Genomic DNA, 14,054 nt, shown 5'->3' with positions numbered 1-14,054 from the left:
ATCATAAACCTTGTTCGAAGAGTTCTGAGCCCTGTCAGGTTTCACATGAAAAAGCGGGGGTACAATAGCCTCACTCAATATTTCGATTAGAAATCTGTATGGAAAATCTCTAATATACTTTTAAGAGAACCAACTAGACAATCAGACTCAATCTTAATAAAAATTATATCAAGGAGTTAATATCTCGATCTCTCGATTTGATCTATACTCAAGCAAATAGAAATCTGCGAGTCTTTATCAAATACTAGAGAGATAACTTGGATGGTACCAAAAACCAATATCCAAGTGTCAATCAATTTAAATCAACAACCAAAGGTTGGATATTCTAATTGATTGATCCTAACGCACAACCTGTGATATTTCAATTATATAACAAAATATAATGCGGAACTAGAAATAACACAGACACCAGAAATTTTGTTAACAAGGAAACCGCAAATGCAGAAAAACCCCGGGACCTAGTCCAAATTGAACACCACACTGTATTAAGCCGCTACAGACACTAGCCTACTATAAACTAACTTCGGTCTGGACTGTAGTTGAACCCTAATCAATCTCACACTTATTCAAGGTACAGTTGCGCTTCTTACGTATCTGATCCCATCAAGATACTACGCACTTGATTCCCTTAGATGATGCTACGACCCAAAGTCGGATACTTGATAAACAAATATGTCTCACACAGAAAAGTCTATAGAATTGAATAAATCTGTCTCCCACAGAAATACCCAAGAGTTTTTGTTTCATCTTTTGATAAATCAAGGTGAACAGGAACTAATTGATAAACCGGACTTATATTCCCGTAGAACAGCCTAGTATTATCAATCACCTCACAATAATCTAAATCGTATGGTCGCGAAACTAGATATCATGGAATCACAAACGATGAGACGAAGATGTTTGTGATTTCTTTTTATCTTGCCCTATCGGAGATATAATCTCAAGCCAATTATTCAATTGAACTCGTACGATAGAAAATGGCAAGATCATATCGCTGAACTACAAGAAAAGTAGTTTCGTCTGGCTTCACAATCCCAATGAAGTCTTTCACTCGTTAACCTACAGGGTCTCGAGAAGAAACCTAAGGTTAAAGGAGAATCGACTCTAGCAAACCAACTAGTATCACCCAGGAGGTGTGGGGATTAGTTTTTCCAGATGCTAGATATGTCCTTTATATAGTTTTCAAATCAGGGTTTGCAATCTAAGTTACCTTGGTAACGAGGCATTCAATATTCACCGTTAGATGAAAAACCTGATTCAACCAAGCTAATATCTTTCAACTGTTATATCGAAATTAACTTGTCACACACACAAATGAAATGTCTTTATTTAGGTTTGAGTAACCGTACCTAAACGTGTACACTTAGTTGGTTCACAAATAGTTAACCAATGGTTAGCCATATGAGCACTTTCATATTAACCGTATTCATCTTTCTCATAACTAGTTCAAATGACTCATAAGAACTAGTTGAAGAGTTGTTGAATTGCTTAGGTCTTTATTCATAAACACAATTTAAACAAAATCGGTTTGATCCACTTGAATAATTCATGAACAATATAGCCACGGTTTGCAAAGATTACATTCTTTATAATTTATTTTTTTAAGTTCATGAACTACCGATTTGAGATATCACCAGCTTGAGTACGCGTACATGTATGCGTACCTTAGCTACCGGATTTGAGTTTACAAACTCAGCAGAAATAAACAGTTCGAAAACTTCCGTGGGTACGCGTACTTAAGGTGACTGGTTTACTAGTTTGCAAACTTATAAATTTTAGTAGAAATTTTCGGTATGAAAACTTCCGTGGGTACGCGTACTCAACCTGTTCCCTTCACCAATACCGCATGCACACATATGCACACACTTGGCTTCTGGCACATGGACTTATACACTAATATGCGAACACACTATATATGTTTATATTCATAGATGGTAATCTCAACTCTATATTTAAATCATTGAAACATTCTTCTATAATGTTATAACAATCGTTATTTACGACTATCGTCATCAAAGCTATTTTCAAGATTGAAACGTCATCATGACTTTCGTCACGGGTAAAGATGAAAATGGTTAAAGCGAAAGCTTACCAACACATATTTCGAGAAAATTATAGACGAGTAAACTCGGCTAGAAATAGCAAATGTGTATGTATGAAAACTATCATACTTATACAACTTTGTCTCAAAAGTAGGAGATAGAATAGACTTTTGAGTGATAGATAAGTTCAAGTCTCCACATATCTTTTAGTCGGATGAAGTTCCACCAGTTCCTCGAGTAGTTCTTCGTCTTCGTAAGATGATCGCCATGGAGTCTGGAGCTTCAACTACACTTGACTATCCTAGACCGAAACTTAGTCATAATTAATCCAGAAATCAAGACATATAGTTTTGATCATTAATATTGACAAACATGCTTGAGATAGCAATGCATGCGAGTTCGACCGAGCAATGCTCTAACATCACAAAGTCTAGATCTTGCTTATCACCTGACATACGACAATTCTTCAAAGAAAAATTAGAGTTGTCAACATTTTCGATGGTTTCTAGAACAGACTCGATGTTGAGTTTATCCATTTCTGGTGAAGCATTTTCAAAGACAATATTGTCCATCATCAGATCGCTACAAACACAGACTTGTAAGGTCTTTAAAGTGTTTTCCTGCTCTGATACCAATTGAAAATGCGGGAGTCTAACAACCACACCTAACAATTCGTTTGACAATCTGAGAGGACTTACTCCAATACACTTTCCACAGAATCAACCAGACAGTAAGACTCAATCTAGAATAAAGTATATCAAAGTATTTTATATCTCTAACTCTTAATTCAATTCGCAATCAGCAAATAGAAATCTGCGATCCCGATTAAATATAAGAGAATTACTTGAACGGTACCAAAGACCAATGTTCAAGTGTCAATCAATGTAAATCAACAACCAAAGGTCGGCTATTCTAATTGATTAATCTTAATGCAAAACCTGTGATATTTCAATTATATAACAAAATATAATGCGGAAAAGAAATAACACAGACACCAGAATTTTGTTAACGAGGAAACCGCAAATGCAGAATAACCCCGGGACCTAGTCCAGATTGAAAACCACATTGTATTAAGCCGCTACAGACACTAGCCTACTACTAACTAACTTCGGACTAGATTGTAGTTGAAACCTAATCAATCTCACACTGATTCAAGGTACAGTTGCGCTCCTTACGTCTCTGATCCCAGCAGGATACTACACACTTGATTCCCTTAGCTGATCTCACCAATAATTAAGAGTTGCTATGACCCAAAGTCGGATACTTGATAAACAAATCTGTCTCACAAAGAAAAGTCTATAGGATTGAATAAATCTGTCTCCCACAGAAATACCCAAGAGTTTTTGTTTCATCTTTTGATAAATCAAGGTGAACATGAACTAATTGATAAACCGGACTTATATTTCCGTAGAACAGCCTAGTATTATCAATCACCTCACAATAATTTAAATCGTATGGTATCTAAACTAGATATCGTGGAATCACAAACGATGAGACGAAGATGTTTGTGATTTCTTTTTATCTTGCCCTATCGGAGATATAATCTCAAGCCAATTATTCAAATGAACTCGTACGATAGAAAATGGCAAGATCAGATCGCTGAACTACAAGAAAAGTAGTTTCGTCTGGCTTCACAATCCCAATGAAGTCTTTCACTCGTTAACCTACAGGGTCTCGAGAAGAAACCTAAGGTTAAAGGAGAATCGACTCTAGCAAACCAACTAATATCACCCAGGAGGTGTGGGGATTAGTTTTTCCATATGCTAGATGTCTCCTTTATATAGTTTTCAAATCAGGGTTTGCAATTTAAGTTACCTTGGTAATGAAGCATTCAATATTCACCGTTAAATGAAAAACCTGATTCAACCAAGCTAATATCTTTCAACCGTTAGATCGAAACTTAGCTTGTCAAACACACAAATGAAATGTCTTCATTTAGGTTTGAGTAACCGTACCTAAACGTGTACACTTAGTTGGTTCACAAATAGTTAACCAATGGTTATCCATATGAACACTTTCATATTAATCGTATTCATCTTTTTCATAACTAGTTCAAATGACTCATAAGAACTAGTTGAAGAGTTGTTTAATTGCTTAGGTTTTTATTCATAGACACAATTGAAACAAAATCGGTTTGATCCACTTAAATAAATTCATGAACAATACGGTTTGCAAAGATTGCATTCCTTATAATCTATTGTTTTAAGTTCATGAACTACCGATTTGAGATATCACCAACTTGAGTACGCGTACGGGTATGCATACCTTAGCTACCAGATTTGAGTTTACAAACTCAGCAGAAATTTTCGGTTCTAAACCTTCCGTGGGTACGCGTACCTAAGGTGACTGGTTTACTAGTTTGAAAACTTACAAACTCTAGTAGAAATTTTCGGTATGAAAACTTTCGTGGATACGCGTACTCAACCTGTCTCCTTCACCAATACCGCATGCACACATATGCACGCACTTGGCTTCCGGCACATGGATTTATACACTAGTGTGCGAACACACTATATATGCTTATATCCATAGATGGTAATCTCAACTCTACATTTAAATCATTGAAACATTCTTCTATAATTTTATAACAATCGTTATTCACGACTATCATCATCAAAGCTATTTTCAAGATTGAAACGTCATCATGACTTTTGTCACGGGTAAAGATGAAAATGGTTAAAGCGAAATCTTACCAACATATATTTCGAGAAAAATATAGACGAGTAAACTCGGCTCGAAATAACAAATGTGTATGTATGAAAACTATCATACTTATACGACTTTGTCTCAAGAGTAGGAGATAGAATAGACTTTTGAGTGATAGATAAGTTCAAGTCTCCACATATCTTTTAGTCGGATGAATTTCCACCAGTTCCTCGAGTAGTTCTTCGTCTTCGTAAGATGATCGTCATGGAGTCTGGAGCTTCAACTACACTTGACTATCCTAGACCGAGACTTAGTCATAAGTAAACTAGAAATCAAGACATATTGTTTTGATCACTAATATTGCCAAACATGCTTAAGATAGCAACGCATGCGAGTTCGACCGAGAAATGCTCTAACATCACAAAGTCTAGATCTTGCTTATCACCTAACATACGACAATTCTTCAAAGAAGAATTAGAGTTGTCATTTAAAATCTTTGAAAAAGACTTCAAATCCTTAAGCTTTGCAATTTCTGCAGCAAGATCAGAATTGATCTGGATTTGTTTGTCTAACTTTTTCTGAAGATCAACAACTTTATCAGAGCAATCTCGAGGTTTAGGTTTTTTGATATAACCTATGCAATGAGATTTATCAATTTCCCTTATCCATCGAAATTCTTCGAGACACGAGAACTTGATGATTTTTTTTAAATCAGGATTCTCAACCTTTTCAATGGTTTCTAGAACAGACTTGATGTTGAGTTTATCCATTTCTGGTGAAGCATTTTCAAAGACAATATTGTCCATCATCATATCGCTACAAACATAGACTTGTAAGGTCTTTAAAGTGTTTGCCTGCTCTGATACCAATTGAAAATGCGAGGGTCTAACAACCACACCTAACAATTCGCTTGGCAATCTGAGAGGAATTACTCCAATACACTTTCCAGAGAATCAACTAGACAGTCAGACTCAATCTAGAATAAAGTATATAAAAGTGTTTTATATCTCTAACTCTTAATTCAATCCGCAATCAGCAAATAGAAATTTGCGAGCCCGATTGAATATAAGAGAATTACTTGAACGGTACCAAAGACCAATGTTCAAGTGTCAATCAATTTAAGTCAACAACCAAAGGTTGGATATTCTAATTGATTAATCTTAATGCACAACCTGTGATATTTCAATTATATAAAAAAATATAATGCGGAAAAGAAATAACACAGACACCAGAATTTTGTTAACGAGGAAACCGCAAATGCAGAATAACCCCGGGACCTAGTCCAGATTGGAAACCACATTGTATTAAGCCGCTACAGACACTAGCCTACTGCCAACTAACTTCGGACTAGACTGTATTTGAACCCTAATCAATCTCACACTGATTCAAGGTACAGTTGTGCTCCTTACGTCTCTGATCCCAGCAGGATACTACACACTTAATTCCCTTAGCTGATCTCACCCATAATTAAGAGTTGCTACGACCCAAAGTAGAAGACTTGATAAACAAATCTGTCTCACAAAGAAAAGTCTATAGGATTGAATAAATCTGTTTTTGTTTCATCTTTTGATAAATCAAGGTGAACAGGAACTAATTGATAAACCGAACTTATATTCCCGTAGAACAGCCTAGTATTATCAATCAACTCACAATAATATAAATCGTATGGTAGCGAAACTAGATATCATGGAATCACAAACGATGAGACGAAGATGTTTGTGATTTCTTTTTATCTTGCCCTATCGGAGATATAATCTCAAGCCAATTATTCAATTGAACTCGTACGATAGAAAATGGCAATATCATATCGTTGAATTACAAGAAAAGTAGTTTCATCTGGCATCACAATCCCAATGAAGTCTTTCACTCGTTAACCTACGGGGTCTCGAGAAGAAACCTAAGGTTAAAGGAGAATCGACTCTAGCAAACCAACTAGTATCACACAGGAGGTGTGGGGATTAGTTTTTCCAGATGCTAGTTGTCTCTTTTATATAGTTTTCAAATCAGGGTTTGCAATCTAAGTTACCTTGGTAACGAAGCATTCAATATTCACCGTTAGATGAAAAACCTGATTCAACCAAGCTAATATCTTTCAACCGTTAGATCGAAACTTAGCTTGTCACACACACAAATGAAATGTCTTCATTTAGGTTTGAGTAACCGTACCTAAACGTGTACACTTAGTTGGTTCACAAATAGTTAACCAATGGTTAGCCATATGAGCACTTTCATATTAATCGTATTCATATTTTTCATAACTAGTTCAAATGACTCATAAGAACTAGTTGAAGAGTTGTTTAATTACTTAGGTTTTTATTTATAGACACAATTGAAACAAAATCGGTTTGATCCACTTGAATAAATTCATGAACAATATAGCCACGGTTTGCAAAGATTGTATTCCTTATAATTTATTGTTTTAAGTTCATGAACTACCGATTTGAGATATCACCAGCTTGAGTGCGCGTACGGGTATGCATACCTTAGCTACCGGATTTGAGTTTACAAACTCAGCAGAAATTTTCGGTTCTAAAACTTCCGTGGGTACACGTACCTAAGGTGACTGGTTTACTAGTTTGAAAACTTACAAACTCCAGTAGAAATTTTCGGTATGAAAACTTTCGTGGGTACGCGTACTCAACCTGTCTCCTTCACCAATACTGCATGCACACATATGCACACACTTGGCTTCCGGCACATGGATTTATACACTAATGTGCGAACACACTATATATGCTTATACCCATAGATGGTAATCTCAACTCTACATTTAAATCATTGAAACATTCTTCTATAATGTTATAATAATCGTTATTCACGACTATCATCATCAAAGCTATTTTCAAGATTGAAACGTCATCATGACTTTCGTCACGGGTAAAGATGAAAATGGTTAAAGCGAAATCTTACCAACACATATTTCGAGAAAAATATAGACGAGTAAACTCGGCTCGAAATAACAAATGTGTATGTATGAAAACTATCATACTTATACGACTTTATCTCAAGAGTAGGAGATAGAATAGACTTTTGAGTGATAGATAGGTTCAAGTCTCCACATATCTTTTAGTCGATGAAGTTCCACCGATTCCTCGAGTAGTTCTTCGTCTTCGTAAAATGATCGTCATGGAGTCTGGAGCTTCAACTACACTTGACTATCCTAGACCGAGACTTAGTCATAAGTAAACTATAAATCAAGACATATAGTTTTGATCACTAATATTGCCAAACATGCTTAAGATAGAAACGTATGCGAGTTCGACCGAGCAATGCTCTAACATCACAAAGTCTAGATCTTGCTTATCATCTGACGTACGAAAAAGATTTCAAATCCTTAAGCTTTGCAATTTCTGCAGCAAGATCAGAATTGATCTGGATTTGTTTGTCTAATTTTTTCTGAAGATCAACAACTTCATCAGAGAAATCTCGAGGTTTAGGTTTTTTGATATAACCTATGCAATGAGATTTATCAATTTCCCTTATCCATCGAAATTCTTCGAGACACGAGAACTTGATGATTTTTTTAAAATCATGATTCTCAATCTTTTCGATAGTTTCTTGAACAGACTCGATGTTGAGTTTATCCATTTCTGGTGAAGCATTTTCAAAGACAATATTGTCCATCATCAGATCGCTACAAACACAGACTTGTAAGGTCTTTAAAGTGTTTGTCTGCTCTGATACCAATTGAAAATGCGGGGGTCTAACAACCACACCTAACAATTCGTTTGGCAATCTGAGAGGACTTACTCCAATACACTCTCCAAAGAATCAACTAGATAGTCAGACTCAATATAGAGTAAAGTATATCAAAGTGTTTTATATCTCTAACTCTTAATTTAAGCCGCAATCATCAAATAGAAATCTGCGAGCCCGATTGAATATAAGAGAATTACTTGAACAGTACCAATGACCAATGTTCAAGTGTCAATCAATGTAAATCAACAACCAAAGGTTCGATATTCTAATTGATTAATCTTAATGCACAACCTGTGATTTTTCAATTATATAACAAAATATAATGCGGAAAAGAAATAACACAGACACCATAATTTTGTTAACGAGGAAACCGCAAATGTAGAATAACCCCGGGACCTAGTCCAGATTGAAAACCACATTGTATTAATCCGCTACAGACACTAGCCTACTACCAACTAACTTCGGACTAGACTGTAGTTGAACCCTAATCAATCTCACACTGATTCAAGGTACAGTTGCGCTCCTTACGTCTCTGATCCCAGCAGGATACTACACACTTGATTCCCTTAGCTGATCTCACCCATAATTAAGAGTTGCTACGACCCAAAGTAGAAGACTTGATAAACAAATCTGTCTCACAAAGAAAAATCTATAGGATTGAATAAATCTATCTCCTATAGAAATACCCAAGAGTTTTTGTTCTGTAGTTTGATAAATCAAGGTGAACATGAACTAATTGATAAACCAGACTTATATTCCTGAAGAACATCCTAGTATTATCAATCACCTCACAATAAACTTAATCGACTAGCGAAACAAGTTATTGTGGAATCACAAACGACGATACGAAGGTGTTTGTGACTACTTTTCTATCTTGCCTGTCGGAGATATAAATCTCAAGCCAATTTTACAATTGCACTCAATCACGATAGAAACAGCAAGATCAGATCACGCAACTATAAAGAGAATAGTTGGGTCTGGCTTCACAATCCCAATGAAGTCTTCAAGTCGTTAACCTGCAGGGTCTCGAGAAGAAACCTAAGGTTCAAGGAGAATCGACTCTAGTTATGCAACTAGTAACACAAAGGAGGTGTGGGGATTAGGTTTCCCAATTGCTAGAGTTCACCTTTATATAGTTTTCAAATAAGGGTTTTCAATCCAAGTTACCTTGGTAAAAAAGCATTTAATATTCACCGTTAGATGAAAAACCTTATTCAACCAAGCTAATATCTTTCAAACGTTAGACCGAACTTAGCTTGTTACACACAAATGAAATGTACCCTCATTTAGGTTATGTAATCGTAACCAAATAAAATTTAGAATTTAAATAAATAAATAAATCTAAACTAGGTATCCTTCTTAAAACACAAGAATAAATTTTTATAACAAGTTTCCTAGACAAAATAAAACTTTGAAAATAATCAGCAACCAGGGTTGGAAAAAAAAGCAAGTTCATCAGTTGCTTTCTTCAGTTCAGTCTTCAGAAATTCAAGATTTTTTGTTGTAATTTCAAGTTGACCATGAACAACCTCAAAATCTCGAAGAAGATTTCCAACCAATTGAGATGACATCTGAACTGGAAGATCGTTTTCATGATCGACTACATGGTAGCAGGTTATGAAAACAGGGTTCTCATGAAACTCAATGACTTTGCCCTCTTCAACTTTTTCATCCTTTTTGCCTCCATCCATTGTGCACACCATAAAATCTCAAGAAATATTGATGTTAAGGAACGAGTATATATCAGAAGGAGTCCATGATATATATGTACGATATTTTCATAGGGAAACCTAAGGGTTACTCGTTTACATTCGGTAAGGGTCAGGTGAACGAACGTTCGTGGTTATGAACCAGGTTCAAAACCAAGGAACCAAATGGAGCCTATTTTTAGAAGAATGTTTTTGATAAAAAACAAATTTGAAAGACAGAATAACTTAGCTCATAAATAGTGTAGATGGGGAAAAATGAATTGCTGGCTTTTACGGGATTGAGGAGACGACCGTGCGGAGGAGACTCCTTGAACCGAGCGAAATGTTTAACCTCACACATATGCACTCCAAGAAGGGAGTGCTTTAAGTTCGAGAGATCAATCTGTAGGACTCCGTCCTAAACCAAGATGATGGTCGTTCCAGAGTCAATTCGGTCATAAGAGAGGATGGGATGATCTGTAGGAGGGAAGCTGAGAAATGTATGAAATCAATGGTGATCGATATTATAGGTGTGTTATGTATTCTGCGTAACAAAGTTCTGAATGATTGAATTTTACTCAGTTGAGAGTGATTGCTCAGACGATGAGTTCGTGTAGACGAAAGATTGTCTGTGTGAACTTGTTGAGAAATTCTTGTCTGTTTCAATTAGGATTCAGAGACTTTTTATATTGCTGAATTGAAAACACCATGATCCCATGAAGTGTGACAGTTGCTGGAGTCAAAGAGTGGGGAAATGGAAAATCGTGTTGAAACCAGTTACTCATCGTGCGGAGACTTGGTTAACTTTCCACCCACTACTTTGCTAACTCCTCCAACTGGTTGCATGACTTGCTCACATTATCATCGTGTGTATGAACACACGTGTCGTAGACCGCCAGACCAAAACCCTAGTTAATATCCCCCCATGTGACGTGATTGACATATCGTTATTGTGGAGTCTGCAAGACAGACATGTATTTAGTTAGTCAGTTGCTGAGTTGAACATAATTTTCAAATGTTCTGAGACTCATGAATTGAATGTGTCTGCTGAGACAAAAAAAAATCATTGTCGAATAAATGTTGATAACCTGAGCAAACTGTACTGCTGAATCGTTGAATATTAATTGTTGAAATAATATTCCTTAGTCTGAGCAAATATTGCTAGTTTGAGAAAATATTGCTCATCTGAGCAAATGTTGCTCTGATGAACTATTGAATATTGATAGTCGAACCAATATTCATGATTTGAACAAATATTGCTCGTATGAGCAAAAATGTTGCTCGAATTATCGAATATTGACAGTTGAACCAATATTCTTAGCGTGAACATATATTGTTCATTTGAGCGAATGTTGCTCATTTGAGGAATCATTGGTGACGAGACCAAGATAATTATTAATTGAAATACTGGCAGTTGAGCCTAGTATAATTAATTAGGGTGTTGATCATGGGATCAACATAAAAATTATTGGCATTTGAATTTACTCAGAATTACGTTTTGCAGAGTTCTGGATTCGAAAGCCTAATTTTGATCAACTGCTGAATTGATGATAAATTGATGATTTGTTAAAAATCATTCATGAAATGGATAAGGAACCAACTAGATGGGATGATGAACCGACCATGTAGAGCCCAGATGCTCCAGTGAGCAAAATTCCATAGTCTCTTGAAGACCAGTTGGTGAAAGGATGATTAAATGCTGGTTTAATCATTTTTCGAATAGTGCTCCTGTGAGCGTCAGGTAGTAGAACCTGATTATGGAGAGATGAGGGACTGACCAAGAGATCATGAGACCGGCCCTTGGTGGTCATGGGACCAGCTGATGGATGTTTTAACAAACTCCCAGCTGTTTGAGAAGGGTTTGGACCCAGTATGAGCAATTGAGCAAATTAGGTCAAAATTATTAAAACACGTGGGACCGGCTATTTGCAAGCCTCGGGGACAATATTGGTCGGTCAAGGAGACATTCCCACGTCACCATAATGTTTGTGTCTCAGTCCTGAGAGTTTCGATATTTTCCGGTGCGCGTTTGAGCAACATTTTGAGAAAATATGAAGAAATCAGGGACTTTGCTGAAACCGTGAAACTTCATGGGATGAAGGAATAAAATTATAAAATAATAAAGGAATCATGAGGTGTGGGACCGGCTATGCCAAGGCATGGTCGTCCGGCCAAGGAGCCGGTCCCAAGGCACTTTTTCCTAATTTATAATATTTTCATGATTTTAGGGACATATCATGAACTCAAGAAGTTTGTTGAAACCAAGGAATTTGTTGAAATCAAGGAGTTTCCATGAGATTAGGGAAACATAAAAAATAATAATGATACAATAAGGGGCGTTTGGGACCGGTTAGGGCGTGAGCGGCCAGCTATGGCCCGGTCCCACAGGTTTTCCTAATTTTATATTATTTTTCATGAACTTGAGTGAAATTTCATGAATCCAAGGAGTTTGCTGAAACTAGGGAATTTTCTTGAAGTGAAGGAGTTTCCATAAGACATGGGCGTGTGGGACCGGCCATGGCTAGGGCATGGCCGGCCGGCCAATGAGCCCGGGTCCCGTGCGTTTTCTCCCTTATTTATCATATTTCATGAATTTAGGGAAATATCATGAAATCAGGGAATTTTCATGGGATGAGGGAAATAATAAAATTGTAAGGAGTCATGAGGTGTGGGACCGGCCACGGCTCGGGCATGGCCGACCGGCTAGTGGACCCGGTCCCGCGACACCTTTCATAAATTTTATTATTTCTTTGATACGGGGAAACACCATGAGACTGGGGAGTTTCCTTGAGACGAAGGATATTTGTTCAAATGAAGGGATTTTCATGAGATCAGGGAAAATAATAAAAAATATGATGAAATATAAAATTGGACGTGGGACTGGCCACGGCACGACCGTCCGGCCGGTGGGCCCAGTCCCCAGCGCCTTGATTAATATTTTATTATTTATTATTTTCTTCTTATTTTGTATAGGTTTATCGCTCCTTCATGTTTTGGAATGCTCGTTTGCGCATTCAGGTGCTCGTTCGTGCATTATTGCTGAGTACACTAACACCATTTTGGTCGGGGCTTACTCGATAGTTGCTCAGATGCTTGCACGTTGAATATTTATCACTAACCCGTGGAATTCTGCTGGGAAGAACCACAAATTGAAGTGACGAAATATTACTAAGAATCGTAGAATATTGTTGAATATTCAGTTAACGATTATAGATAATTAACTGACGGCTCTATACTAGCAGGCATGCTGTCTAGGAGCATTAATTATCTGAGAATTGAGAAACATGATCTTGTTGAAACGTCATATTTCCTTTATATAGTCTGGGAAAACCTTGTTGTATCCTGAAGATGTTGTCGCTCTATACTAGAAGGCACATTGTCTAAGAGCCGTCCAATCTTTCAATTCTATATAGAAATAATTACTGATATTTTTCAGTATTCATGAGATGTTTCGTTGCATCAGCTGGAAGACTACACATCTACATATACTCTGAGAGACATCCTTCTCAGTTAGAGATTTTATGGCATGAGCTTTCATGCTTCAATGAGAGACATGAGCCTCAATACTCATCTGATTGCCGGATCAGGAGCATGTATAATTATGGTTTTACGAGTTTAACCCTTGTCGAAAATCCACCATCTACATTAAGTCCCCTGCTTAGTGAGGGACAGTCATGTTCCTCAGTCATCACTGAATGGTGATTTTCTACAAACAAAATAAGTAATTGAACTTAGTCGTAAGATAAGATTGTAAGGACCCTCAATCTCGTCAACGCTATTAGACTAGTCAAGAGACGATTTATCCGCTAATTACTCGATTAGTGTGACTCGAACGTGTCAATCGGATACTGGACGAAGAAGATATCATTGGATAAATATGAAACAGACCTGGCTGCCCTTAACATTTGGGTGGGTGCCTTTATCATGGGTCGTTGGTCTTGTCACCAGATACGTGTCGAAGAGAAATCAATTTCTCTTA

The sequence above is a fragment of the Papaver somniferum genome, chromosome 8 (assembly GCF_003573695.1).
Source record: "Papaver somniferum cultivar HN1 chromosome 8, ASM357369v1, whole genome shotgun sequence".
Taxonomy (NCBI): Eukaryota; Viridiplantae; Streptophyta; class Magnoliopsida; order Ranunculales; family Papaveraceae; genus Papaver; species Papaver somniferum.
Note: the sequence above shows the minus strand (reverse complement) of the source record.